This window comes from Macrobrachium nipponense, chromosome 44 (assembly GCF_015104395.2).
Source record: "Macrobrachium nipponense isolate FS-2020 chromosome 44, ASM1510439v2, whole genome shotgun sequence".
NCBI lineage: Eukaryota > Metazoa > Arthropoda > Malacostraca > Decapoda > Palaemonidae > Macrobrachium > Macrobrachium nipponense.
In genome coordinates, this window is record NC_087221.1 from 22,958,891 (window position 1) to 22,984,692 (window position 25,802).

The 25,802-nt window shown below is 45.3% G+C and overlaps 1 protein-coding gene across 2 annotated transcripts in view; it reads left to right on the top strand.

The window, feature by feature from the left end:
* Positions 1–25,802, top strand: part of LOC135204098 (integrator complex subunit 8-like) — a 101,489-nt gene that overhangs the window by 749 nt on the left and 74,938 nt on the right. The gene's annotated exons all lie outside the window — the stretch shown is intronic.

A 25,802-nucleotide genomic window follows, 5' to 3' on the forward strand; every position in this document is an offset into this window, starting at 1 on the left:
ATTATTTAATTTAACTTTGTTACTTCAAAATGTTTTTTTTAATTCATCTCAATTATCCCTTTTCAGAACAAAAATAATCCCCAAAAATGGCAAATATTTCTAAATTAGATAGGGGGAAACACCGCAGTGGAGCCATCGTCATCGCGTGGCTCATCCTTACTCACTTGGTATTTAATTGGTGAAACAAGAATACAATTACATCTTTAAGCATACCATTCAAAAGATTGGAGTTTCGTCAACATAATGTGATATATGAAAGCGCCATACAAACTAAAATAAGCATGTGAGGTCTTCGTAAAATACCTATGTTTTCAAGGCAGTTTTGAAATCCAATATGGTGGCACCCGTGTGATGTGCCGTTCGTAACCACAGCCAAGCCACCATCTTTCCCAGCCTTCCCAGCACTCATTTGAACAATGTTAGAGTATATATGTACCGTTTATTGATCTTATTCAATATTGCAGTTGTAATCAGCACAATAAAACAACATTTTGTTGCCTATATTAGTGAAAGTATGAAACTTCTTATTCCTGGGGGTCATGGTTTGAACTGGAATTCATTTTTACCTTGTAATCGGTGGTTTTATCCTCACTACCATCACAACTGAAACTCCACAGTGCTTATTTGATTGTAATTATACACATTTTGGTCTTAATTCTCCAAATTGCACTTGAACTACGTTGCAGTTCCTGGTTCCTGAGCGCTCACTCCACAAACACAGTTACGGGCAGCACATGAGTACACGGTTTATGAGGTGCAAAGCTTTATTCCCTTAACCTCTTCATTACCGAAAGTTTGTTTGGAGGTAGGTGGGTACCACCATTTCAAATCTACTACACCGCCCCGCCGGGGTGCATAAAGGTGGTACGCATAGTACCACCAAAACTCCTCTTTTCAGATAGGGACTTCCAATCATTCTGTAATTTCGGTTTGAAGAGTTTGGAGCAAAATAAACAGTATGACACGATGCCAGACATATGATGAACCCCAAAAAATATAATTACTGCTTATAGTAGTGTGTAGGTGACAGATGAACTGTGTCTCAACAAAAAATCACAAAACCAGATAAGCGTAAACATGTAATAACTTCTACCCAAGTATAAAACCAGTTGCATCATCATTTACTGTATTTATTTATTTATTCACTTATTACATTTTACAAATAAAAGATATGAACACCAGATAAATGAAGGTAAAAATAAAGCCTTATAGTAACTTTATATATATAAAAAACCAAACCAGAGAAAAAGCAAAAAAGCTATTTTTCTGAGGACAAGAAACTTGAAAAATTAGTTTAGATACCCCTGATTGGCCCCTAAGTTGTTTTCTGTGATGAAACTAATCTTAGAAAACGTAGAAAATGACATCGACCAATTTCTGAAAGATATACTATAAAAATGATATTGTTATGTTACAATAAAGTTTCACACATACTTACCTGGCAGATATATACATAGCTAAGACTCCGTCGTCCCCGACAGAAATTCAAATTTCGCGCCACTCGCTACAGGTAGGTCAGGTGATCTACCGGCCTGCCCTGGGCGGCAGGACTAGGAACCATCCCCGTTTTCTATCATATTTTCTCTCTTCCACCTGTCTCCTGCGGGGAGGCTGGGTGGGCCTTTAATTGTATATATCTGCCAGGTAAGTATGTATGAAACTTTATTGTAACATAACAATATCATTTTCATACAATCAACTTACCTGTCAGATATATACATAGCTGATTGGCACCTTTCGGTGGAGGGTAAGAGACAGCTACTATATGGAAAATAGACAGGTAAACAACATATGTTGTAGGTATAAATAAAACCTTGGTTCCTACCTGATAGGTGGTAGACTTCGTGGGTGTTTGCCCAGTAGTCTGCATCACCTCAAGAAACTTTAGCGAGATATATGATCTATGGCCAAGAGTTCTTGTGGGTCTGCCGATGGGGTCTTATCCGCTTACTCGGCAGAGCCTAAAAGGACTTTGTCAATGGGTGCTGATCCACTTATATGACAATACACCTTATGAAGGAGCACACACCAATCCCGACCACCTGATCCTAACCATATGTTAGAACTAAGGATTGTTCCGAGTTATCCCCGAACTCGTCACAACAACCGTAACTCAAAACCACTATGCACACATACATAATTTCAAAAAAAAAATTATACTCATCTAATTAGATATGACAAGATTCTCTTACTGAACAACATAGACGGCGCCCGTGCTAAACCAAGTCCTCCATTGTTCGAAGAGACTCAGACCATATCCAAAAAGAAGAAAAGTATATACAATTAGGATTGGTGTCGGCTCCCGTACCCAGAATCGTATCCGCCGATACGAAAGGACCTAGAGAAAAACACTTCTCATATGTCACACGAACGTCTTTCAAGTAATGAGATGCAAATACTGAGTTGCATCTCCAAAATGTCGTATCTATGATGTTTTTAAGCGACATATTCTTATGAAACGAGAGAGACGTCGCTACAGCTCTCACTTCATGAGCTTTAACTCTCAACAGTTGTAACTGTTCGTCAGAACAGACCTTATGAGCGTCTGTAATGACGTTTCTCACAAAGAATGCCAGCGCATTCTTGGACATCAGTCTTGTGGGGTCTTTTACCGCGCACCAAAGACCTTGTCTAGAGCCTCCCATCTGATGCTTTCTCTGAAGGTAGAACTTCAGAGCTCTTACAGGGCATAGAGACCTCTCTGCTTCTCTGCCTACGAGACTCGATATGCCTTTGACTTCGAATGACTTAGGCCAGGGATTCGTGGGATTCTCGTTTTTAGCTAAAAACAGGGTCTTAAACGAGCAAATCGCTGAGCATCTCCCTTGAATCCTACTTTATCCTGCAGAGCATGTAATTCACTAAATTCTCTTTGCCGTAGCTAAAGATAATAGGAATAGGCATTTTCTGGTGATGTCTCTAAACAATGCCAGATGAGGAGGTTCGAATCTTTCAGATGAAAGAAACTTGAGGACTACGTCTAGGTTCCAGTTCGGAGGGACCGGTTTCCTTCGACTTTGAAGTCTCAAATGACCTTATGAGATCGTGGAGATCTTTATTATCTGCCAGATCTAATCCTCTATTCCTGAAGACAGCAGAGAGCATACTTCTGTATCCCTTTATTGTGGATACAGCTAGATGAGATTTTTCTCTCAGGAATAGCAGGAAATCAGCAATTTCCGCTATAGAGGTAGTGGAGGAGGACAACTTCTTGGATCTACACCACCTTCTAAAAACCTCCCACTTCGATTGATATACTTTCGTAGTGGAGGTTCTGCGTGCTCTCGCGATCGCGCTTGCCACTTCGCGAGAAAAGCCTCTCGCTCTGACAAGTCTTTCGATAGTCGAAAGGCAGTCAGAGCGAGAGCGGGGAGGTTTTGATGGTACCTCTTGAAGTGTGGTTGTCTGAGAAGATCCGTCCTTCTTGGTAGGGATCTTGGAAAGTCTACGATCCACTCTACCACCTCCGTGAACCAATCTTGGGTCGGCCAAAAGGGGGCTATTAACGTCATCCTCGTCTCCTTTGACGCCACAAACTTTTTCATTACTAATCCCAGGATTTTGAATGGAGGAAAAGCATATACGTCTACTCGAGACCAATTTAGCAGGAAGGCGTCTACCATAAGGGCTCTTGGATCTTCCACGACCGAGCAAAAGACTGGCAGCCTTTTGGAAATGAATGTGGCGAAGAGATCCACATGAGGTGTCCCCCCACAGCGACCAGAGATCTAGACACACTTCCTCGTGTAGGGTCCACTCTGTATGAAGGACCTGGTTCCTCCTGCTGAGTCTGTCCGCCCTCACATTCTTTACTCCCTGTACGAACCTTGTCAGAAGGGAGATGTTCCTGTGAGACGTCCAAAGCAATAGGTCTCTCGTCAGTTCGTAAAGGAACGAGGAGTGAGTCACTCCCTGTTTTCGAATGTAGGCAAGTGCGGTGGTGTTGTCCACGTTTACTTGCACTACTTTGTTCGACACCCAGAGGTTCTAGACTCTTCAAAGCCAGATGCACGGCGAAGAGCTCTTTGCAGTTTATGTGCCAAGTCACCTGTGCTGGTTCCCAGGTGCCTGACACCTCTTCGAGCCTAATGTCGCTCCCAACCTTTCTCCGACGCGTCGGAGTACAACACTAGGTCTGGGTTCTGTGTTTTTAGAGAGATCCCTTTGTTCTCTTCCAGAGGGGGCAACCACCATTCCAGGTGCGATCTTATCTCCACTGGAATGGGAAATACGTCCGAAAGTTGTCCGGTTTTCCAGCTCCAAGACTTCTTGAGGAAGAATTGAAGCTGACGTAAATACAGTCTTCCTAGTGGGAAGAACTGTTCGAGCGAGGAAAGGGTCCCTAGAAGGCTCAACCATTCCCTCGCCGACGTATGTTCCTTCCTTAGAAGAGAGAGACTATCCGCAAACCTTTTGCGATTCTCTCTTGCGAAGGAAATACTCGAAAACCCCGAGAATCCATCCGAATCCCCAGATAGACTAAGTCCTGTCTGGGGTCTCAGCTGAGACTTCTCGAGGTTCACGAGCAATCCCAACGCTTTGATCAAATCTAGAGTTAACTTTAGGTCCTCCAAGCACTGTCTCTCTGATCTGGCCCTGATGAGCCAGTCGTCCAGATACAGAGAGATATTTACTCCTTTGAGGTGAAGAAACCTCGCCACATTCTTCATCAGGCTTGTGAAGACCTGAGGAGCTGTGGACAGGCCGAAACACAAGGCTCTGAACTGAAAAGATCCTTCCCCCCGTCATGAAACGGAGGTACTTCTTCGATGAAGGGTGGATCGGGACGTGAAAGTAGGCGTCCTGGAGATCTAGAGACACCATCCAATCTCCTTGTCGTAATGACGCCAGGACTGAAGCAGAAGTCTCCATGGAGAACTTCTCCTTCTGAACAAATTTGTTCAGAGAGCTGACGTCCAGTACTGGTCTCCAGCCTCCCGAGGCTTTCGCAACCAGAAAAAGGCGATTGTAAAACCCCGGGGAGTTTTGATCCAGTACTAGTTCTATCTTCTCTTGTCCCAGCATTTGTTCCACCATCGATCGAAGAGTATCCCTCAGCACAGGATCCTTGTACTTGGCTGTTAGTTCCCTTGGTATTGACGTTAGGGGAGGAGTGTTCAGGAAAGGGATACGATATCCCTTCCTTATGATAGCCAATGAAGACGCGTCTGCGTTTATAAGTGTCCAGGCCTCCACAAATCCCAGGAGCCTGGCACCTACTGGTGCTTGGAGGAGAGAAGCTTCATTTTCCCTTTTTAAAGGGACGAAAGGCAGACCTACCTCTCTTCTCCGGAGCCTTCCTTCTTGCGGGAGGTCTGGAGGTCGGACCACCTCGAAAGGGCTGAACCGATGTACTCGGTCCTTTCTTGTCAGAAGTAGAAGCAGGCTTCTTCTTCCTTGCTGACTGTGTCAGAAGATCCTTGAGTCGCCTTCTCAGTTAAAGAATGAGCAATGTCCTTCACTAACTGAGAAGGGAAACAAAAAGTCAGACAAAGGCGAATACAGTAGCGCTGCCCTCTGAGCGTGGGAGACTGCCTTGGTTAAGAAGGCCCCATATACCGTCCTCTTCTTTAGAAGACCTGCTCCAAACAATGAGGAGATTTCAAAAGAGCCATCCTGTACCGCTTTGTCTATACAAGACAATATGCATAAAAGGGCTTCAGGTTCGATTCCTTCCGAATCATGGGCTTTCTTGGACATCACCCCAAGGGACCAATCTAAGAAGTTGAAAACTTCCAATACATGAAAGAGTCCCTTGAGGAGATGGTCCAGTTCAGAAATGCCCCACGTAATTCGTGCCGAATTGAGACCCTGTCGACGTGAAGCGTCAACTAAGGTCGAAAAGTCTGCTTCCGACGTAGACGGGAGAGCAATACCCATATTTTCTCCCGTCTGATACCAAATGCCTCTTTTACCAGCTAATCTCGCTGGAGGCATGCAGAAGACCGTTCTTACCAAGTCTTTCTTAGACTTCATCCACGAGTCTAAGGATTGTAGAGCCCTCTTCATAGAAATGGTGGGCTTCATTTTGAGAAAAGACGAAGGCTTCTTCGTCTTAGCACTCGAAAACAGAGAGCGCGGAGAAGGAGGAGCGGCAGGAGTCAACTCGTCTCCATACTCCTCAAGAAGCAAGGCAGTCAAAACCTTATAGTTCGACAGTCCTTCTCTTCCTTGATAGTCATCATCCGGTTTGTTCCTTCCAACTCGGGATCTAAATGAGTCTCCGCTCCCCTTTCTGTACGTTCCTCTTCTGGAGGAGACAAACTCCTAATAGGAGAGGGGCTAAGGGAATGATAATCTTTCCTCTTTCCCGCTTTAATAGCCTTGGAAGGCGCCAAAAGCTCAGGCTTCTCTTGATAATTAGAAGACGCTTCCCGCTTGTATGACGCTTCCCGTTCGCCAAGCGTCCTGGCTGACGTCTCTCGCTTACTTGGCTGCTGACGTCTTGATGACGCCTCGCGCCTGGAAGACGCTCCGCTCTCCAAAGGCGTCCTACTTGGCGTCAAAATATTGGTCGGAGCGTCACGTCTACCAACAGTTTTCAATGACGCTTCATGTCTAAAAGACGTCTTACGTCTCTCTGGCGTTACGAAACTTTCGTAAGCAACCGTTCTCCGCTCTCGAACCCGAAGCTTTCTGTAAGATGTTTTAGAAGCTTCACGTCTGCATGACGCTTCTCGTTTAGCAGGGGAGAGAGACGAGACTTCTTGATTGGAAGCGCAACGTCCTTCCTACGAGGTACTCCAAAACTCCCACTAGAGAGGTCAGTTGCTCTTTGAACTGCCATAATAATTCTCCTTGACGCTTCCTCCCACGTCCCACTGCATGACGCCTTTCGTCATCACTCGGGGGGAGAAGTAAGGAAAGGGTACTTCTGCGTACTCGTCAGGTGACGCTGACGCCACCTTCGCCTTCTTAATAGAAGAGGGAGCGTCATCTGAGAAACGCTCTGGGCTCGAATCTATTTCGGGTTCTTTCATATGACGCTTCAGAGGTCTCGACAAGTTCGACTCCTTCCACCCTCGTTTAGGTGAGGGAGAGGGAGAGGACGAGAAACACTCACGAAGGACGCTTTTTCTATAGCGCCCTTGAGCAGCCTGCCACGAAGCAGAGCTAGCTGAAGGGACGTCTGACCGTAGGGGATTCCCCACGACCTCCTTAAGGCTTTCGACTTTCCTTCTCCTCTGGGCATGGGAGCTTGGAAGAGGTCTAGGCCTGGGAGCGTCGCAGGGACGATCAAACGCCCCCTCCACAACACTGGGAGAACTCACTTCACTGTAATGCTCACTTTCACTAGCCTTACCTTGTAAGTCCGCCATCTTGGACTTCATGTCTCTAATCGTAGCTTTCAGATTGGCGATTTCCGAGGCCGATTCCGAAAGTACACTTTGTGAATGAGATACATAGGGAGAATCTAAATCAGTAGGATTAGAATTATCAGTAAAAGGCTCAATAGGCCTTGAACTCACACCTTTCAGACGTCTAACCCTATCCCTCTCTAACTTCTTCAAATAAGAAGTCAAAGTCTTCCACTCTTCTGCATTTAATCCCTCGCATTCCTTACAAGTCTTATTAGCAGAAACACTGAAACCCCTACATTTACGGCATACAGGTGAGGATCACCGAGCTTTTCGGTATCCTCACCCTGCAGCCTACATTCACACACATTCTCACACTCACATTTGAATCAGGACATACTGAGAAAAAAATCCAAAAAAGCAATTCCAAAACAGTCCACAGTAGCGAATGCCAAAACACGATCCAGATACGTCACCAAAAAGCCGAGAAACGATGATCAAAGGATGAAATATGAATCTAAGTCAGGAGGTAATAGCACAATGTTTGATACCACCGGCGACAGAGAAAATATGATAGAAAACGGGGATGGTTCCTAGTCCTGCCGCCCAGGGCAGGCCGGTAGATCACCTGACCTACCTGTAGCGAGTGGCGCGAAATTTGAATTTCTGTCGGGGACGACGGAGTCTTAGCTATGTATATATCTGCCAGGTAAGTATGTGTGAAACTTTATTGTAACATAACAATATCATTTTTATAGTATATCTTTCAGAAATTGGTCGATGTCATTTTCTACGTTTTCTAAGATTAGTTTCATCACAGAAAACAACTTTAGGGGCATCAGGGGTATCTAAACTATGTATATATCTGACAGGTAAGTTGATTGTATGAAATTTGCGATTTCCATATTTATTGGCGGGGCTTTCGCTTTAGTTTTTGCTCTCTTTTTTTGTTATTACGTGTTTATTTTACTGTTCTATTTTGATAATACTTTATGTGGCATGTTCCAGGTGGATATACCAACATTCTGTAAGACCGAATTTCTATTCAAGACTGTAGTTTTCTCACCGACCACCAGTGTCCCTTGTACAAGGGACACTGAGTTTCACATTTTTTTTCATAAAATCATTTATTTTCCCTGTAGGATGATATAACTAACAGAGAATGTGCATTATTATAGTGCTAATAATACCTGATAATTTCATTAGCCTGTCTTGATTAGTGTATTTTTGGCAAATATTTTTACGATCGGCAACCCCTCCAACTGGAGTCACTACCGGTAGAGATTCAGTTCGGCAGCGAACGCAATGTTTACATTCTGCTCACCCGCCCGGTAAAGATGGGGTTAATTGTTTACTTTACACATTATTTAGTTTAACTTTACTTTGTTACTTCAAAATGTTTTTTTAATTCATGTCTATTATCCCTTTTTTGCAACCAAATTAACCCCGAAAAATTACAGATATTTCTGAAGTACATACGAGCAGACGATGGCAAATGACTTATCCCTGCCAATCTAGTGGAGCTTCACATGTGCCGATGCATTTACAAACTGTTTCCATGAATTCTAGTTGTTATAATAATGCAATAATGATAAAATTGCTGTAATATGTATATATACTACAAATACACTAATTTCACTTATTTTCCTGGTTTTGTGTAAGTCTTATACCAAGTTTGGAGGGTAAACACATACTAATTGGCAACACTGATAAACAATTGAAGAGCGCGAAGAACGCTGTAGGTAACGTTCACAAGCAAAACTGTTGATATTTGATTCAGGAATCTAGTTACTTTTTCAACAACAAATATTTTCAAATTAATAATCATGAATAAGTAAAAATATTTTTGCAATTCATGACTTTATACTGCCATTTAACTATTTATTTAAATAATTATCTAATGCACGCTTCTTCTTCTACCAAAAATCCTAGTTTACTTAAAAAAGTAGTGGTTGAAAGTCAGTTTTTTGTACATGAACTTCCCTGACAGATATATACTTAGCTATAGTCTCCGACGTTCCCGACAGAATTTCAAATCTCGCGGCACACGCGACAGGTAGGTCAGGTTGTCTACCTTACCGCCGCGGGGGTGGCGGATGTACGAACCACTCCCGTAAGCTTGTCAGATTTTTCTCTGTCGCCGGGAACGATAACAAACTGTTGTCGGTTCCTCTCGATAGTTTTTCGATTCTCGCTTGCCTGGAGTTAATTTGGACTTCTTTTGGTGACGTATTCGCTTTGTTTGGCTTGGCATACGCTGATTGTGGGACCGTTTTCTTTAACGATGTCTGATCTAGAATCGGTAGTTAAAACTTCGGTGTTGTTTAGGTTTGCGTGAATGAAGGATGTAAGGTGAGGTTGCCGAAAGCTTCGGTAGACCCCCACACGGTTTGCATGAAATGCAGGGGAATGATTGTGCGTTTGCTAACCCTTGTAGTGAATGTCAAGGGATTGAATGAAGAAGAATATAAGGCTCTCTCTTCTTATGTTAGAAAGTTGGAACGTGAAAAAGTGCGTAAGGCTCCTCTAGAAAGTTCTAGCAGATCTAGAATGAGTGAGTTGGATGTGGATCCTAATAGTACTAACGTAGAATTAGAACCTTCTTCCCAAGTTGCAGCCCCGGCTCCCCGCACCGAAGCCGGAGATTCGCCTTCGGAGGCGGCAGCTCTGAAAGCCAAAAGAATCGTTTCTGTGGATCAGAAGATTCGTCAGTTTGGAATGGTAAGGAGAGTGTTAGTGATCAGTGCAGTGTCCCCAGTGTTGTGGGAGGGTGCGTCTGACCCGGCTCCTTAGTGGCCTCTAGGCCTAGACCTCTTCCAGACTCCCAGTTCCAAGTGGTAGTAGGAAAGATCGAAAGCCGCAGGAGGGCTAGGGAGAGCCCCCACCGGTCAGGCGTTCCCCTCGGCAGATCCTGAAGTACGCTCCCAGGCTGCCTCGGATCGCTACAAGAAGGAGCTCCTACGCCAATGCTTCTCCTCTTCGTCGTCTCCCTCTCCGAAGAGAGGTTTGGAACTCCCCGGATGCGTCGCGCCCGTTGAAGAGGGCTTGGAAGGCTCCCTGCAGTCCTTTGGCTTCTAGTCCGGAGGTTTTCCCGGAAGAATCGTCGGTGGAGGCGAAGAAACACAAGAAATCCTGTGATCGTTCTTCTTCTCGCGCTCCGCGCTCGGCGCCTGCTTCCGAGGAAGAATTAGAAGAGTCTCCTACGAGAGTACTCGCGGGACTTCAAGCTCAGATCACGGCGCTAGCAGACTCTCTAGCAGTTAGATCACGTAGGAAGAAGGACGTTTCTCTTCCGATCAAGAGATCTAGGCGCCGCTCTTCAGAGGATCGTTCTCCTTCATATGGGGAGGTTTTTCGTATGAAGGTGGGGGCTCGCGTGAGCGCCCTCGCTCGCGGGCGCCCTCACTCGCGGGAGCGCCCTCACCCCGCGGGAGCGCCCTCGCCTGGCTGGCTCTTTTCTTTCAATTTCAAGGCGCCAAACATCGGTAGGACGCTCTATGGAGAAAGAAGTTTTTTTCTCCAGATTGGATTCCCGCTTCCGGTAAGCGCACTGCACCTGCTCATCACGCGATTTCTTCAACTCCCTCGCGTGAGACTTCTCCTCAGCAGCCTCAAGATTATAGAAGGCGCCCTTATACAAGTAGGCGTTCTTCTTCCAGATGTCACTCTCCTCGAGTATCGATCGTGACTTCTCTCCTGACAGGCATCTAGAGTCTGGTAGGAGCGTGTGCATGATAGACGGCCTACTGTTAGCCGCTCCCCCGCAAGGTAGGCGCCAAGAGCCTACTGCACATAGCTCTCCTAGTAGGCGCTCGTCTCTTTTAAGGCGTCATACTCCTGATTATTCTCCTAAGGGCAGACAACAAGAGTCTTTCAAGCGCCCTTCTCCGTGTAGGCGCTCTCCCGCTTCTAGGCGCACTTCTCCTGACCGTTTGTCTCTTGGTAGGCACCAGGAATCCCGGAAGCGCCCTTCTCCAAGTAGGCGCTCGTTAGTTTTGAAGCGCCCTTCTCCTGAATGTTACCCTCTTGTTAGACGTCAAGAGTCTCGCAAGCAGCCTTCTCCTAGTAGGCGCATTCGCCTTTCCAGTCGAACTTTCCGTTGATCGTACGCAACTGGACAGGTATGGAGAGCCGCGCAAGCGCTCTGCTCTCGATAGGCGCTCTTCTCCTGGCAGCCGCTCGCCCCAGGATAGGTGCAGAGAGTATAGTATGGCGCTCGCCTCCTCGTAAGCGCCCTGCGGATGTTTCCGAGAATTCCTCGGAGTAGGAGCCCATACCTCTCCTTTCGGCTGAGATTCCGTAAATCCTCGAAGAGGGAGTCTCATCGTATACTTCCCAGATCTTCTCATCGTTCTCCAGTGGATGTTGAACTCTTCTAAGAGAGGGCGTTCTCCAACCTCTCGCTCAACTCCTGCTAGGATCCCTTCGTCACCTAAGGATCTTCCGCGCTCGGCCGAAATCGACAAGACGTTCCTAGAAGGTTCGGATGAGGAACCGAACACTTCTGTTTCTGCTTTGTCTCTCTTACAAGAAGCTTACGAGCTACTTTTACAAGTTTTTGGGGATTCCCTTACGCCTACGGCTCCTCCTTCTCCTCACTCACTTTTTTCAAACGGCGAAGACAGCGAAGAGTTCTTCTTGTGTGAGGATGAAGCCAACTCTTTCTATGAGAAGGCACTGAGGAGTTTTTGGTTCCTGGATGGCTTCCAAAGAAGAAGCGGGAAAACGATGTTCGCTTTTCCTCCTTCGAAGTTATCAGGACGCGCTGTTTCTGGTACGAAACAGGAGAGCCCTTAGGATTGGGTCTACCGTCTTCGGCTGATTCGGATTTTTCGGCACTGGTAGATTCGACAAGGAGAACTGCCCTTAACTCTGCTAAGACGACTTGGGCAATGACGAATTGGATCATTTTGCTCAAAGGTATGTTTAGAGTGCTAGAAGTATTTAACTTCCTTGATTGGTCGTTGGGAGTCCTAGCCAAGAATTGAAGTGCCAGAGTCAATTTCACCAGATGATCTTATGTGTGTTTTGGTCTTGTATGGACAAGTCAGTAAGAGACGGAGCGAGTGAAAATAATCGCCTCCCTTTTATGGGCCGGCATCGTGAAGAAGAGGTCGGTTTACTGTTCCTTCTTAACGAAGTCGGTCTCCCATGCTCAGAGGTCTTCTTTGCTGTTTGCTCCTCTGTCTACTCAGTTGTTCCCGAAACATCGAGTGCAGGACATTTCGAGGTCACTTTCGGCCAAAGCCACCCAGGACCTTTTGGCACAGTCGGCAAGAAAACCTCGCCCTCCTTTCCTACCAAGGCTAAGAAGGAAAAGGCAAGTGTTCGAGAACCCTTTCGAGGGCATCTTCATCAAGAACCTCTACGTTTAGAGGTCGTAGACCTTCAAGAAGGGGTAAGACTTTCGCCAAGTCTGTTAAAGCCCCCAAATAACTTGCAAGTCCTTCAAACAACGGTGGGCGCCAGACTCTTAGAGTTTGCAGAAGTCTGGGCCCAAAAAGGGGCGGATCCTTGGACCCTTTCTATTTTGAGGAGAGGTTACCTCATCCCTTTCGTCGAAAGACCTCCCTTGACGACCATCCCAAGGAACTGACGGCCAGGTACAGAGACCCCATCATGAATCAAGCTCTCCATCTAGCAGTAGATCAGATGCTGGAGAAGGGGGGGCTATCGAACTAGTGACAGACCATCATTCATCGGCTTCTACAACCGCCTTTTTCCTAGTTCGAAGTCCTCAGGGGGATGGAGACCGGTGTTTGGATGTAAGCGCCCTGAACTTCTTCGTAGAAAAGAAGAAGTTCACGATGGAAACGCCTTCATCAGTGCTGCAGCGCTTCGTCCAGGGACTGGATGGTTTCCTTGGATTTTCAGGACGCTTACTTCCACGACCGATCCATCCTTCCTCGAGGAAGTTTCTCAGATTCATGATGGGGGGGAAAATTTTTCAGTTCAGGGCTCTGTGTTTCGGCCTCTCGACGGCCCCTCAAGTGTTCACGGGGATTTTGAGGAATGTGGCTCAATGGCTTCATTTGAAAGGGGTGAGGATATCCATGTACCTCGACGATTGGCTAATAAGGGCCAATTCAGAAGATCGTTGTTTGAAGGACTTACAAGTAACTTTAGAATTGACGAAGGCTTTGGGACTTCTCGTCAAATTTCAAGAAGTCATCACTAATTCCCGAGCAAGAGTGTGTGTATCTCGGGATACAGATGAACTCTCTGAGTTTTCGGGCTTTTCCCTCGCAGGAAAGGATAGCCCGAGGATTCGAGAGAGTAACAACCTTCTTAGGGAAAGAAGTATGCACAGTGAGGGAGTGGATGAGTCTGCTGGGGACACTCTCCTCTCTGGAGCAATTCGTTTCCCTAGGAAGGTTGCACCTGAGACCGCTCCAAATCTTTCTTCATCGGAATTGGAGTCGTCGTTCTCAGGATTTGACGTTCTCCCTGTCGTTATCCCAGGACATCAAGAAACATCTCTTATGGTGGACAGATCCCAACCTCTTTGTTGCGAAGGGACTGTCTCTTCAATCACAGACCCCCAACCTGGTGTTGTTCTCCGACGCGTCGGACATGGGGTGGGGTGCAACTCTGGGAACCAACGAAGTGTCAGGTACCTGGGTGGGGGACCAGGTAGCCTGGCACATCAACAGAAAGGAGTTGATGGCTGTGTGGTTTGGCTCTGAAGGCTTTCGAGCCCAAAGTCAGAAGATCGGTAGTGCAGGTCCAACGCGGACAACACTACAGCTCTGGCATACATCAGGAAACAGGGGGGGACGCATTCCTTCTCCCTGTACGAGACAGCAAGAGACCTTCTTCTGTGGGCAGAAGAAAGAGGAATCAAGCTTCTCACCAGGTTCGTGCAGGGAGAAAGGAATGTAAGAGCAGATCTCCTCAGTCAGGAAAGATCAGGTCCTTCCCACAGAGTGGACCCTTCATCTGGATGTATGCCAGAGCCTGTGGAAGTTATGGGGCAGGCCACACATAGACCTCTTTGCCACGTCAAAGAAGAGGCTGGATCCTTACTGCTCTCCGATATCGGATCCAGAGGCAGTAGCAATAGATGCTCTTCTTCTAGACTGGAACGGACTCGACGTCTACGCGTTTCCCCCCTTCAAGATCCTGGGGCTAACTATCAAGAAGTTCGTAGAGTCCGATTCAACGAGAATGACCTTAATCGCTCCCCTTTTGGCCGCCCAACGAATGGTTCACAGAGGTACTGGAATGGTTGGTGGACCTTCCAAGATCGCTCCCCGCTAAGGAGCGATCTACTCAGACAACCCCACTTCGACAGGTACCCACAAAAATCTCCTCGCTCTCAGTCTGACTGGTTTCAGACTGTCCAAAGTTTGGTCAGAGCGAAAGGCTTTTCAGCAGCAGCTGCTAAAGCAATCGCAAGAGCTAGGAGACCTTCCACCTTGCGTGTATACCAAGTCAAAGTGGGATGTCTTCAGACGTTGGTGCAAGAGGAAGAACATTTCCTCTTCCAGTACCTCTGTGACCCAAATTGCGGATTTCCTTATTTCCTCAAAGAAGAATGTCATCTGGTTGTGTCAACTATTAAGGGATACCGCAGTATGTTGGCGGCGGTATTTCGGCATAGAGGCTTAAATATATCCGATGATAAGGACCTGCATGATATTAGATCATTTGAAACCATTAAGCGTCCTCATGTAGTACCGAACTGGAATCTAGACGTAGTCCTACAATTCCTTGGATCGTCTAGATTCGAACCTCCTGGCTTAGCCTCTTTCAAGGACTTGACGAAGAAGGCTATCTTCCTTTTGGCCCTAGCTACAGCTAAAAGAGTGAGTGAGCTCCAAGCTTTATTGAGGGCAATGTAGGGTTTAAGGAAGATTCTATGGTATGTTTCGTTTCTTCCAAGTTTTCCTTGCAAAGAATGAAAACCCATCACGCCCTTGGCCCAGGAGCTTTGAAGTTCGTAGTTTATCTTTTCTAGTAGGGTAGAGACCTGAAAGAACTCTTTGCCCTATGAGAATTATGAAGTATTTCCTTAAGAGGAAGGAACAACTTAAGGCTAATCAAGATGTACTTTGGTGCTCCGTAAAGGACCCCACTCGGCCCATGTCGAAGAATGCTCTTTCCTTTTTTCTGAGAAGCCTTATTACAGAGGCACATGTTGCCTGTAAGGAAGATCAGTTTAGACTACTGAAAGTGAAAGCTCACGAGGTGAGAGCCATCGCAACTTCGCTTGCATTCAGAAAAAATATGTCTGTGCGGAACTTGATGGAGGCGACTTTTTGGAGATGCCAATCGGTTTTCGCAAACCACTACCTACTGATGTAAAAATCACATATGATAAATGCTTCGCCTTGGGTCCTTTCGTATCGGCGGATTCGGTGCTGGGGCAGGGAGCTGAAACTTATCCTGTGTAAATTTTTTATATGTTACCCTATATTTTATATTGTTGTTTTTTGGTTGTCTGAAAGAGGTTGCAGGAGGCACCTCTTTTTGTCGTAATATTAACCCTTTGTATTTTGGTTAGGTGGTCTGGTGGGTTTTGGCTCCTTGCAGAGGTAGTGGTAAGGATCTGTTAGGTAAGCGGACAAGGTCCCTCTAACAGCATCCGACTTGGATTCTACCACAATAGGGGATCACATATCCCAGTGGTAGATCCGAGAGTCTTTCAGCATCAGGTCACGTCCTAGCTGTAGCTCTCCAGGCAATGCAGACTCAGAGATAGTATCTATGAAGTCTTCATCCTGAAAAGGTGAGAACCAAGGTTTTTATATCCTACAACATTAGTTGTTTCCCGTCTTACCTGTATTATTGAGCTGTCTCTTACCCTCCACCAAGGGTGCCAATCAGCTAAGTATATATCTGTCAGGGAAGTTCATGTACAAAAATGATATTGTTAAACTACAATAAAGTTTTGTACATACTTACCTGGCAGATATATACGATTAATGGCCCACCCAGCCTCCCCTCAGGAGACAGGTGGAAGAGAAAAATCTGACAAGCTTACGGGAGTGGTTCGTACATCCGCCACCCAGCGGCGGGTAAGGTAGACCACCTGACCTACCTGTCGCGTGTGCCGCGAGATTTGAAATTCTGTCGGGAACGTCGGAGACTATAGCTAAGTATATATCTGCCAGGTAAGTATGTACAAAACTTTATTGTAGTTTAACAATATCATGTTTACGATTGTTGTGATGAAAGTGCCCCAGCATCTATGGGCACAAGTGGTGTGCTGATTTAGCACAGGAAACAGGAAGTTTGTTGACACAAGTGACTCCGCAAACATCGAGATGGCGTCAATCTTCTAAATATTCCCAGTTGTGAGTAAAAATTTTGAAAGCGTCCTGGAGGTAGTGTGCACTGCATAGGGCCAGACTTTTCATTACCTTCTGTTTGATCTTAAAATATTGCCTTAATTTCTAACTTTGGAGAAAATACTTACTTCGAAAGGAGAGTAGAGGTCTCGAGCTCCTCCTCTCACCACCAACAATTCATGACTGATGACCATCTCCGGCGTCAGAATGTGTTAAAGTACTTTTTTGGAGGGTGGCCTCAAACACGGTAGTCAGTGGCTTGGCTAGTCCAGTCGGTTGTTTACCCTATAATACAATATTTCTACTTTACTTTTAACCCAACTCCCTTTCATTTTTCTTTTATAACTGAGGCAGAGCCATGCTACTTAGCTTTGATATCCATCACTTTCCAGGTTAAGAACATTCTTAATTTTGAGTGTTATCCTTTTATATTCACCCAGTTTTCTGTTAGGGGATATCAGTGTCCCTAAATTTATGTCCTGATCTCTGTTTTTTGTAACAATTTTCATGAATAAATGTTCAGTGGTGTCTTTCTCCACTCTGCGTATTTCACAGACTTCTTCTTTAAATTTGCCCTGGAAGTTGTTAGCCTTTAAGTTCAACATATTCAGTTTGGCTTTCATTGTTACATCATCCTTTGTTTCCAGTTCCCTTATGTACTTGTTTTCCTCGAAGTTATGTATGAATCTCGGCTTCTTCATTCCTTTCCTCTTTTCTCTCAATTCTTATCTTTATTTATCTTTATTTCCTTTTTCAGTGCTTTTTTGGTATATTCTCTTATTCCATTAATTTCTATTTTACGTTTGGTACATATGTTTACCACACTTTTTGTCCAACATTGCCCATAGGGGGCTCTTAATTCATCTTATACTATTTCTTTTATTAATCTTTTCTCCTCCGAATTTATGATTTTAATGTATGACACTTACTTGGCAGGTATATATATAGCTATATTCTCTGTTCCACCTGGCAGAAATTTTCAAAACTCGCAGCAAACGCTAGTAACCTATTAGTAGTTCAGGCAACCACCACCCCGTTACCGTGGCGCTAGCTCTAGGAACCGTTCCCAATTGGGTCAGATTTTCTCTGCCAGCCGAACCGCGAAACATTGTTGTTGGTGGTTCCCTGCTAGGCGGATTTTCATTCTCGTTGCTGACTTTTTCATGGATCTTTGTATTGTACTCGGAAACGTTAGCTTGGCATTCGCTTTGGATTGTTCTTTAAGATGTCTGATACTGGAAGTATGTTTAGAGTTTGTGTAAAAGAGGGGTGTAAGGTAAGGTTGCCGAAAGCTTCGGTCGACCCTCATACCATTTGTAAGAAGTGTAGAGAGAATGTGTGTACTTGGGAGAATAGGTGTTTTGAATGTGAGAATTTATCAGAGAAGAATGGAAGATATTTATGAAATATGTTGAAAGGCTTGAGAAAGATCGTGTAAGGAGATCTGTTTCTCGTAGTGAGAAGTCGAATTCTTCTAGCAAAAGGAGTGAATGTATTTCCTCTCCAGCTCCTTCTAACGTAGAATTGGTAGTTCCTTCTCCCCAGGTATCTCCTGCGCCCGCTGCTAGTATCGGAGGGGCGAACGATACACAGATTGTGAAGGTGTTCGCTGCCCTTGCGTCCATGGGTGACCAGATACAGCGACTTACGGATAAAGTTAGTGCTTTTGATGTCAGTGAAAGTGTAGTGGAGGGGGCGTCTGATCGTCTCTCTCGTGCTCCTAGACCTAGACCTCTGTCAAGCTCCCAGACCCAAGGGAGAAGGCATGTCGACAGTCGAAGGGAGGCGAGAGAGGTTTTGTCGCGGTCAGGCGTCCCTTCGAACAGTCCTGTTGCAAGTTCCCAGGCTGTTGCAGTTCGCCGCAGAAAAGGCGTAACTGGGAAGTGTGCGTCCTCGGATGGTTCGACTTCCGAGCGGGAACGTCGGTATGCAGTTGTGTCTCGCCCCCTCAAGAGGACTTTCAGGACATCGACCGCTCTCGAGAGACATGCTCAAGATCGTGAGGCTTGGAGTAGTCCTGAGGAGTTGTCCTCCTCGGAAGACGGGGACGCAGTTCCGATCAAGAGGAAGAGGATTTTTCGTGCTAAAGAGGACTTAGTACGGCCTTCTCGTCCTTGGATTTATATGAGAGACTCTCCTCCATCTTCTTGTTTGTCTTCCCCTCGTCTCTCTCCGTCGGGTAGAGTACAAGATCGCTCTCCGTTACGTCGCAGTCCCGCTCGTAATCCTCCTCCTTCGTCCTCTGCCATTCAGGAAGATAGTACGAAGGGTTTTCTTAAGGGAAATGCAGTCTAAACTGGCAGTTCTTGTGAAGTCTTGGGATGGCGCCTGTGCAGGCATCTTCGAGGAGGAAGGACGATTTCCTTCCGTTAAGATCTTCTAAGAGGGAAGACAAGGACGTTCGCCGAGGACGCAGGACGCACTGGCGCTACGAGGACAGGCGATCGCTTGCTTATTCAGGACGCAGAAACGCAGGAAGAAGAAATGGTTTCGGAAGAAGCAGGACGCAAACGTCAGGACTCGGGATCAATTGTGGACGCAACGACAGGCGACAGGAAGCAGATGTGTCTATGATTGACGCAGGGACGCAGGCGGCAGGACGCCGATTCTTCGTTAGCCGCAGGAACGCAGGCGGCAGGACGTTATTCCGTCAGCGAAGCGTCAACACGACAGTGATTTGCAAGACATTTCTTCAGCAGAAGAGGAATTGGAATTAGTTGAGGAAAAGAATACGGAACCTTCTTCAGATTACAAGATTCTGACTTCACGTCTTCTTTCTATTTTTGAAGGGGAATTCAAACCGACAGCTCCTTTATCTCCCTTATCGCAGTTTTCCAAGACTAGTACTCCAAAGAAGTCCTCTTTCCTTAAGATGACTCGTCAATTTCGGCGAAGAAGGCCCTTCAACGTGTGAATGACTGGATGAAGGATAAGAAATAGCGGGAAAATACTCTTTTGCTTTTCCACCGCTAAGTTAGCATCGAAGTCAGGAGTATGGTACGCTACTGGAGAAAGTCTAGGCCTGGGAGTACCTGCCTCCTCCCAGGGGACTTCCTCCAGTATAGTAGACAGCTCACGCAGACAGGCGTTACAGTCTGCTAAGGTCTGGTGGACTTCGTCCGAGTTTGACCATCTTTTTAAAAGGGATTTTTTAGGACTTTCGAAGTCTTCAATTTCCTAGATTGGTCTTTGGGAGCACTGGCGAACTCCCACTAGAAGAGAAGATTTGCAGGATATAGAAGCAGCTAAGAGCATTATGTCCTGCATGGACAAGGCTCTGAGAGACGGAACGAATGAACTGGCTTCTTGTTCACAGCAGGAGTACTAAAGAAGAGATCGCTGTTGTGTTCTTTCGCTTCAAAAGGGGTTTCAAACTCTCAGAAATCGGAGTTGCTGTTCTCTCCCCTTTCGAAACAGCTGTTTCCTTCAGAGGTGATTAGGGATATAGCTCTCTCCCTTTCTCAGAAGGCCACTCAAGATCTTCTCTCGTCTTCTTTACCATCCAAGTTGGTTAAGAAAACTCCAAAGGAAACTAGGCCTTCGCAACAGCCCTTTCGAGGCAGAACATTCGCTCGACCCGCCTTTATGGGTAAGAGAGTACCCACTAAAAGAGAGCCAAGACCACCTCTAAAGAATGAGATATCAGTCCTCCAGACGACAGTGGGAGCCAGACTTCAAGGTTTTTGGGAAGTTTGGCAGAACATGAAGGCAGATCCCTGGGCTTTCTGTCAACGTAGCTCGGGAAGGGTACAAGATTCCTTTCTTGAAGAGACCACCTCTCGCAACATCTCCGAGAGCCCTCGGGCAAATTACAACGATTTAGTGAAGAAAGCGGCTCTGTGGGAGCAAGTAGCTTCCATGCTAGAGAAGGAGCCATAGAGCCTGTTCTGGATCAACGAATCTCCGGGATTTTACAACCGGTTGTTCCTGGTTGCAAAGTCCTCGGGAGGTTGGAGGCCAGTTCTGGATGTAAGTCAACTGAATCTTTTCGTAGAAAAGACCAAGTTCACTATGGAGACGAACGATTCAGTACTGGCAGCGGTACGTCCAGGGACTGGATGGTGACCCTGGACTTACAAGACGCATACTTTCATATTCCGATTCATCCAGGAAGCAGGAAGTATTTAAGGTTTGTGATTTCAGGACAGGGGTCTTTCAGTTCAAGGCCCTGTGCTTCGGCCTTTGCACAGCCCCCCAAGTGTTTCACGAGGATGATGTCCAATGTGGCGAGATGGTTGCATTTAAGAGGGATCAGAGTGTCTTTTTATCTGGACGACTGGTTGATAAGATCCCAATCAAGAAGTCAATTTCTGGAGGACTTGAATCAACATTGAACTTAGCAAAAGACCTAGGTCTTGTGGTAAACATGGGAAAGTCTCAATTGAATCCCCAACAACAGATAGTTTATTTGGGGATTCAGATATCGTCAGTGACTTTTCGGGCTTTTCCGTCCCCCGAAAGGCAAGCCCTATGCATTCAGAAGGTGCGGACTTTCTAAGAAAGACCGATGCTCGCAAGAGAGTGGATGAGTCTACTGGGCACACTCTCTTCGCTAGAGAGGTTCATTTCTTTAGGAAGACTGCACATGAGACCTCTACAGTTTTTCCTGAAGGATTCATGGCCAAGAAAATTGCAACCGGATTCCTTCCAGTTTCTAATTCCTGCCGAAGTGAAGGAGGAATTAAGTGGTGGCTAACTCCAGGCAGGTTAGCAAAGAGGGATGTCGCTTCAGCAGAAGAGCCCAGACCTCGTCTTGTATTCCGACGCGTCGGACGCAGGTTGGGGAGCGACATTAGGCCCTCAAGAGGTGTCGGGACTTTGGAGCAAGGAAGAAACAAGTTGGCACATAAACAGGAAGGAACTGATGGCAATTTTCTTGGCCTTGAAGCACTTCAGAGAGTTGATTCGAGACAAGACAGTGCAGATCAACTCGGACAACACCACGGCTCTGGCATACATACGCAAACAAGGAGGGACTCATTCTTTTCCCCTTTACAAGCTGGCAAAGGAAGTTCTGCTTTGGGCGAAGAGGAAAGCGTCTTGCTGCTCACCAGGTTTATACAAGGAAGAAAAAATGTGAGTGCGGACCTGTTGAGCAGAAGAGAACAACTTCTCTCGACGGAGTGGACGTTGCACATGGAGGTTTGCCAGAGCCTGTGGAAGTTGTGGGGCCGTCCCCGGTAGTAGATCTGTTAGCAACAGCCAGAACAAAAAGGTTACCAACCTATGCTCTCCGGTTCCAGATCAGGAAGCAGTGGCAGTCGACGCATTCCTGATGGATTGGACAAACTTAGATGTGTACGCTTTTCCTCCGTTCAAGTACTGGGGAAAGTTATGAAGAAGTTCAGGGAGAGCCAAGGAAACGAGGATGACCTTAATAGCCCCATTTTGCCGCCCAAAGTTGGTTCACAGAGGTACTGGAATGGACAATAGATACGCCAAGGACTCTTCCTCTAAGAGTAGATTTACTCAGACAACCACACTTCGACAGGTTTCACAAGAATACCCTCGCTCTGGGTCTGACTGCGTTCAGACTATCGAAAGTCTTGTCAGAGCGAGGGGATATTCTAGAGAGGTGGCCAGTGCAGTGGCTAGAGCCAGAAGAACCTCCACAATCACAGTATATCAGTCGAAGTGGGAGAATTTCCGGAAGTGGTGTAAGAACAGGAAAGTGTCTTCATCCAGTACCTCTGTGACCCAAATCGCAGATTTCCTTCTATACTTGAGGAAGGAATTGGGGTTGTCAGTTTCGACAATCAAAGGTTATAAAAGTATGCTAACCTCAGTGTTTAGACACAGAGATCTAGACATCTCGAATAACTTAGACCTTAGAGATCTGATTAGGTCATTTGGTACCAAGAAACAACCCCAATGCAGGCCACCTGCTTGGAACCTCGATGTGGTCTTGAAGTATTTAACCTCTAGCAAATTCGAGCCTTTAGAGAAATCCTCTCTGAGAGATGTTGCTAAGAAAACTATCTTTTTAGTAGCTTTGGCAACCGCTAAAAGAGCTAGTGAGCTTTAGGCCATATCGAAGAAGGTGGGATGGAGACATGGCAACGCAGTGTGTTCATTCCAAGAAGGTTTCTTGGCCAAGAATGAGAATCCAGCTAATCCTTGGCCAAGATCCTTTGAAGTTTTGGGTCTGTCTGAGTTAGTGGGTCACGAGCAAGAAAGAGTTCTCTGCCCAGTGAGAGCATTGCGTTTTTATATGGAAAGAACAAAAGAGATCAGAGGGAATTCTGATGCTCTTTGGTGTTCAGTTAAAGACCCCAGTAGACCCATGACGAAGAACGCTCTAGCCTTCTTCATGAGAGAGTTGATTAGAGAAGCTCATATGTTGTGTCAAGAGCAGAGCTTTGGTATTTTGAAAGTGAAGGCTCATGAAGTCAGGGCAGTTGCGACTTCATTAGCTTTTAAAAAGAATTTAGCCCTCAAGGAAATTATTGAATCCACATATTGGAGAACTAATTCAATATTTGCGTCTCATTATCTTAGGGATATTCAGACAACCTTTGATAATTGTCAGACGCTAGGTCCATACGTGCCTCTGGTACAGTATTGGGCAAAGGAGTTACTACCCCATAACCTTCTTTTAAGCTAGTTGATTTTATTAGGTGATGGTGTTTGTGTTTTTTGGTCGTCTGAGAAAAGTGTTCGGTACTTTTATCAGTCTTGTTAGTATTATCTTGGTGTGGTGTGTGTGTAGTTCAGGTAAATGATCTATTACTAGCTTGAATGCCGTGGCATAAGCTGGTACGGTTCTGTCAACACATTGGTCACGTCCAGTTGTCAGTTCCAGTCTTAGCTTCTTCAACATACAAGACACTTCCTTGTTGAGAGCTCCTAAGGTTTAAGCAGCTTAGAGGCAGGACCTATGAAGTCAGCTACCTTAGCAGGTAAGGAACCTAGAGTTTTAATAATATTTTAATAATATTTTTTATACTCTAATAATGTTGCTGTCTTTGACCCACCTCCAATGTGTCAATCAGCTATATTATACCTGCCAGGTAAGTGTCATACATTAAAATGAAGTTTTTATGTTAAAACAAAGTTTAATGTATACTTACCTGGCAAGGTATATATAATTTAATTCCCACCCTCCTCCCGCAGGAGACAGGGTTCAGAGAAAATCTGGCCAATTGGGAACGGTCCTAGCGCTAGCGCCACGGTAACGGGGTGGTGGTTGCCTGAACTACTAATAGGTTACTAGCGTTTGCCGCGAGTTTTGAAAATTTTTAGCCAGGTGGAACAGAGAATATAGCTATATATATATACCTGCCAGGTAAGTATACATTAAACTTTGTTTTAACATAAAAACTTCATGTTGTGGAAAAGCATTATTTTCTTATAATCAAATCTGTAGGCTACTGGCCATATGCAGGACTCCACTATGATTCCCAATACGGCGTGCCCTTAGGTTATTCATACATTGGGCATGACAGCCTAGGTAAGGTAAAGGTAGGGCTGGTTCCCACCAGTTGGCAACCAAAGGCTACCAATATGTACTGCCTTTTGTGTATGTTTTCTTTAGCCTATGTGTATGCCTTTTGTTTGTGTTTATGGTATTTACAGTCTTGTTTATGTTTTTATGTTTGTCCCCAAAGAGCTCATTCTAAACACGGCTCCCAATTAGCACATAAACTGACAGTTACCAAACCAGAGGGGCGTGGTAGTACTCTCCAGTTTTACAGTAGTACTATTTGCTATGAAATGCCTTCTACAGTTAAAAGGTAGTCTAGGCCAGACCACTTGACCAGTTACTGAAAGACTTAATTGCCTACATCCTAACCTTACCTTCACTCAACCTATGCTTAAGCTAATCTAGATTATTGTATTCAGACTTGGCTGGAGTGGGACTTATTTATTTGGTCATATAAGGGATTGTTTATAGCCCCTATTCTGCAGTCAACCTTGTATTTTTATTATGTAATCTAGACAATCATTTAAATAGGCAGTACAAATCTAGACCAGTTGAGCAGGACCTTACAATCAGCCTAAAGAATCTGTGGGAAAATTTGACTTTAACCCCTTGCATCTGGATATGGTCATGTGAGGCATAATAATGGATACTATTGGGTTTGACCCAGATATCCTGTAGCAAGAATTTTGCAGTAAAACTTTCAGATCTCTTGAATAGGCCATAAATGACTATATGATATGGCAACCATCACACCTCAGCTCAGTGAGATGAGGTATAATAGTCACCTTTGAGACTTCATCTGTGTATCCTGTACAATTTCTATATATTTGTCCTTAAATATATTCAGGGAATGTTGCTATTTTTATTGCTTATGTGTTACACTATAATGTTAGCTTTAATTTTAATATTGCAATGTTAAATGTAAAAAATATTAGAAAGAATGTGCATATACAAGTCGATAAAATTATATGGTGTTTTTGTACATGAACTTCCCTGCCAGATATATACTTAGCTTAGGTCTCTGACGTCAACGACAGAAAATTCTCAAAAAACATCGCGGCGACACGCTACCGGTAGGTCAGGTGATCTACCTTACCCGCCGCTGGGAGGCGGGTGTAAGAAACCAGTCCCCCTTCTTGTCAGATTATTTTCTGTCGCCGGCTGGATCAACACCTGTTGTTCAGTCCTTACGATAGTTAAAAATTCGTTCTCGTTGCCGACGATTTGGATTTGGTGAAGTACCCTTTGGTTGTTGGCTTGGCATACGCTTTTTGGACTGTGTTTTGGATTTTTCTTTTGGATTTCTCTTACATATCTATAATCATGGATGATTTTGAAGTTAAGAAACCTAGTTTATTTAGGGTTTGTTCAGAGAAGGAATGTAAAGTTAGGCTTCCTAAAGCTGCATTAGATCCTCACTCGGTATGTAGCTTCGTGTAGAGGGAAGGAATGCTCTTTTATTAACCCTTGCAAAGAGTGTGAGAATTTGGATGAGGATGGTTTGGAAGGCTCTCTCTTCTTATGTTGAGAAAGTTAGAGAAGGATAGGGTGCGCAAGGCTTCTTCAAAGAGTTCTAGTAGATCGAGGGTGAGTGAAGTTGACGCTGAGAATCCTGTAGTAGAAGTAGTTCCTTCTCCAGTTTCAGCCCCTGCGCCCAGCTTTGAACCCGAAGATTCGTTTTCGGAAGTTGCTTCTGGGAGAGCCTCGATCAGGAAGTAAAAGGGAGAGCCTCGCTCGCTCTCGACAAGGTAAGAGTGATGATAGTGCAAGTGATCAGTGCAGTGCCCC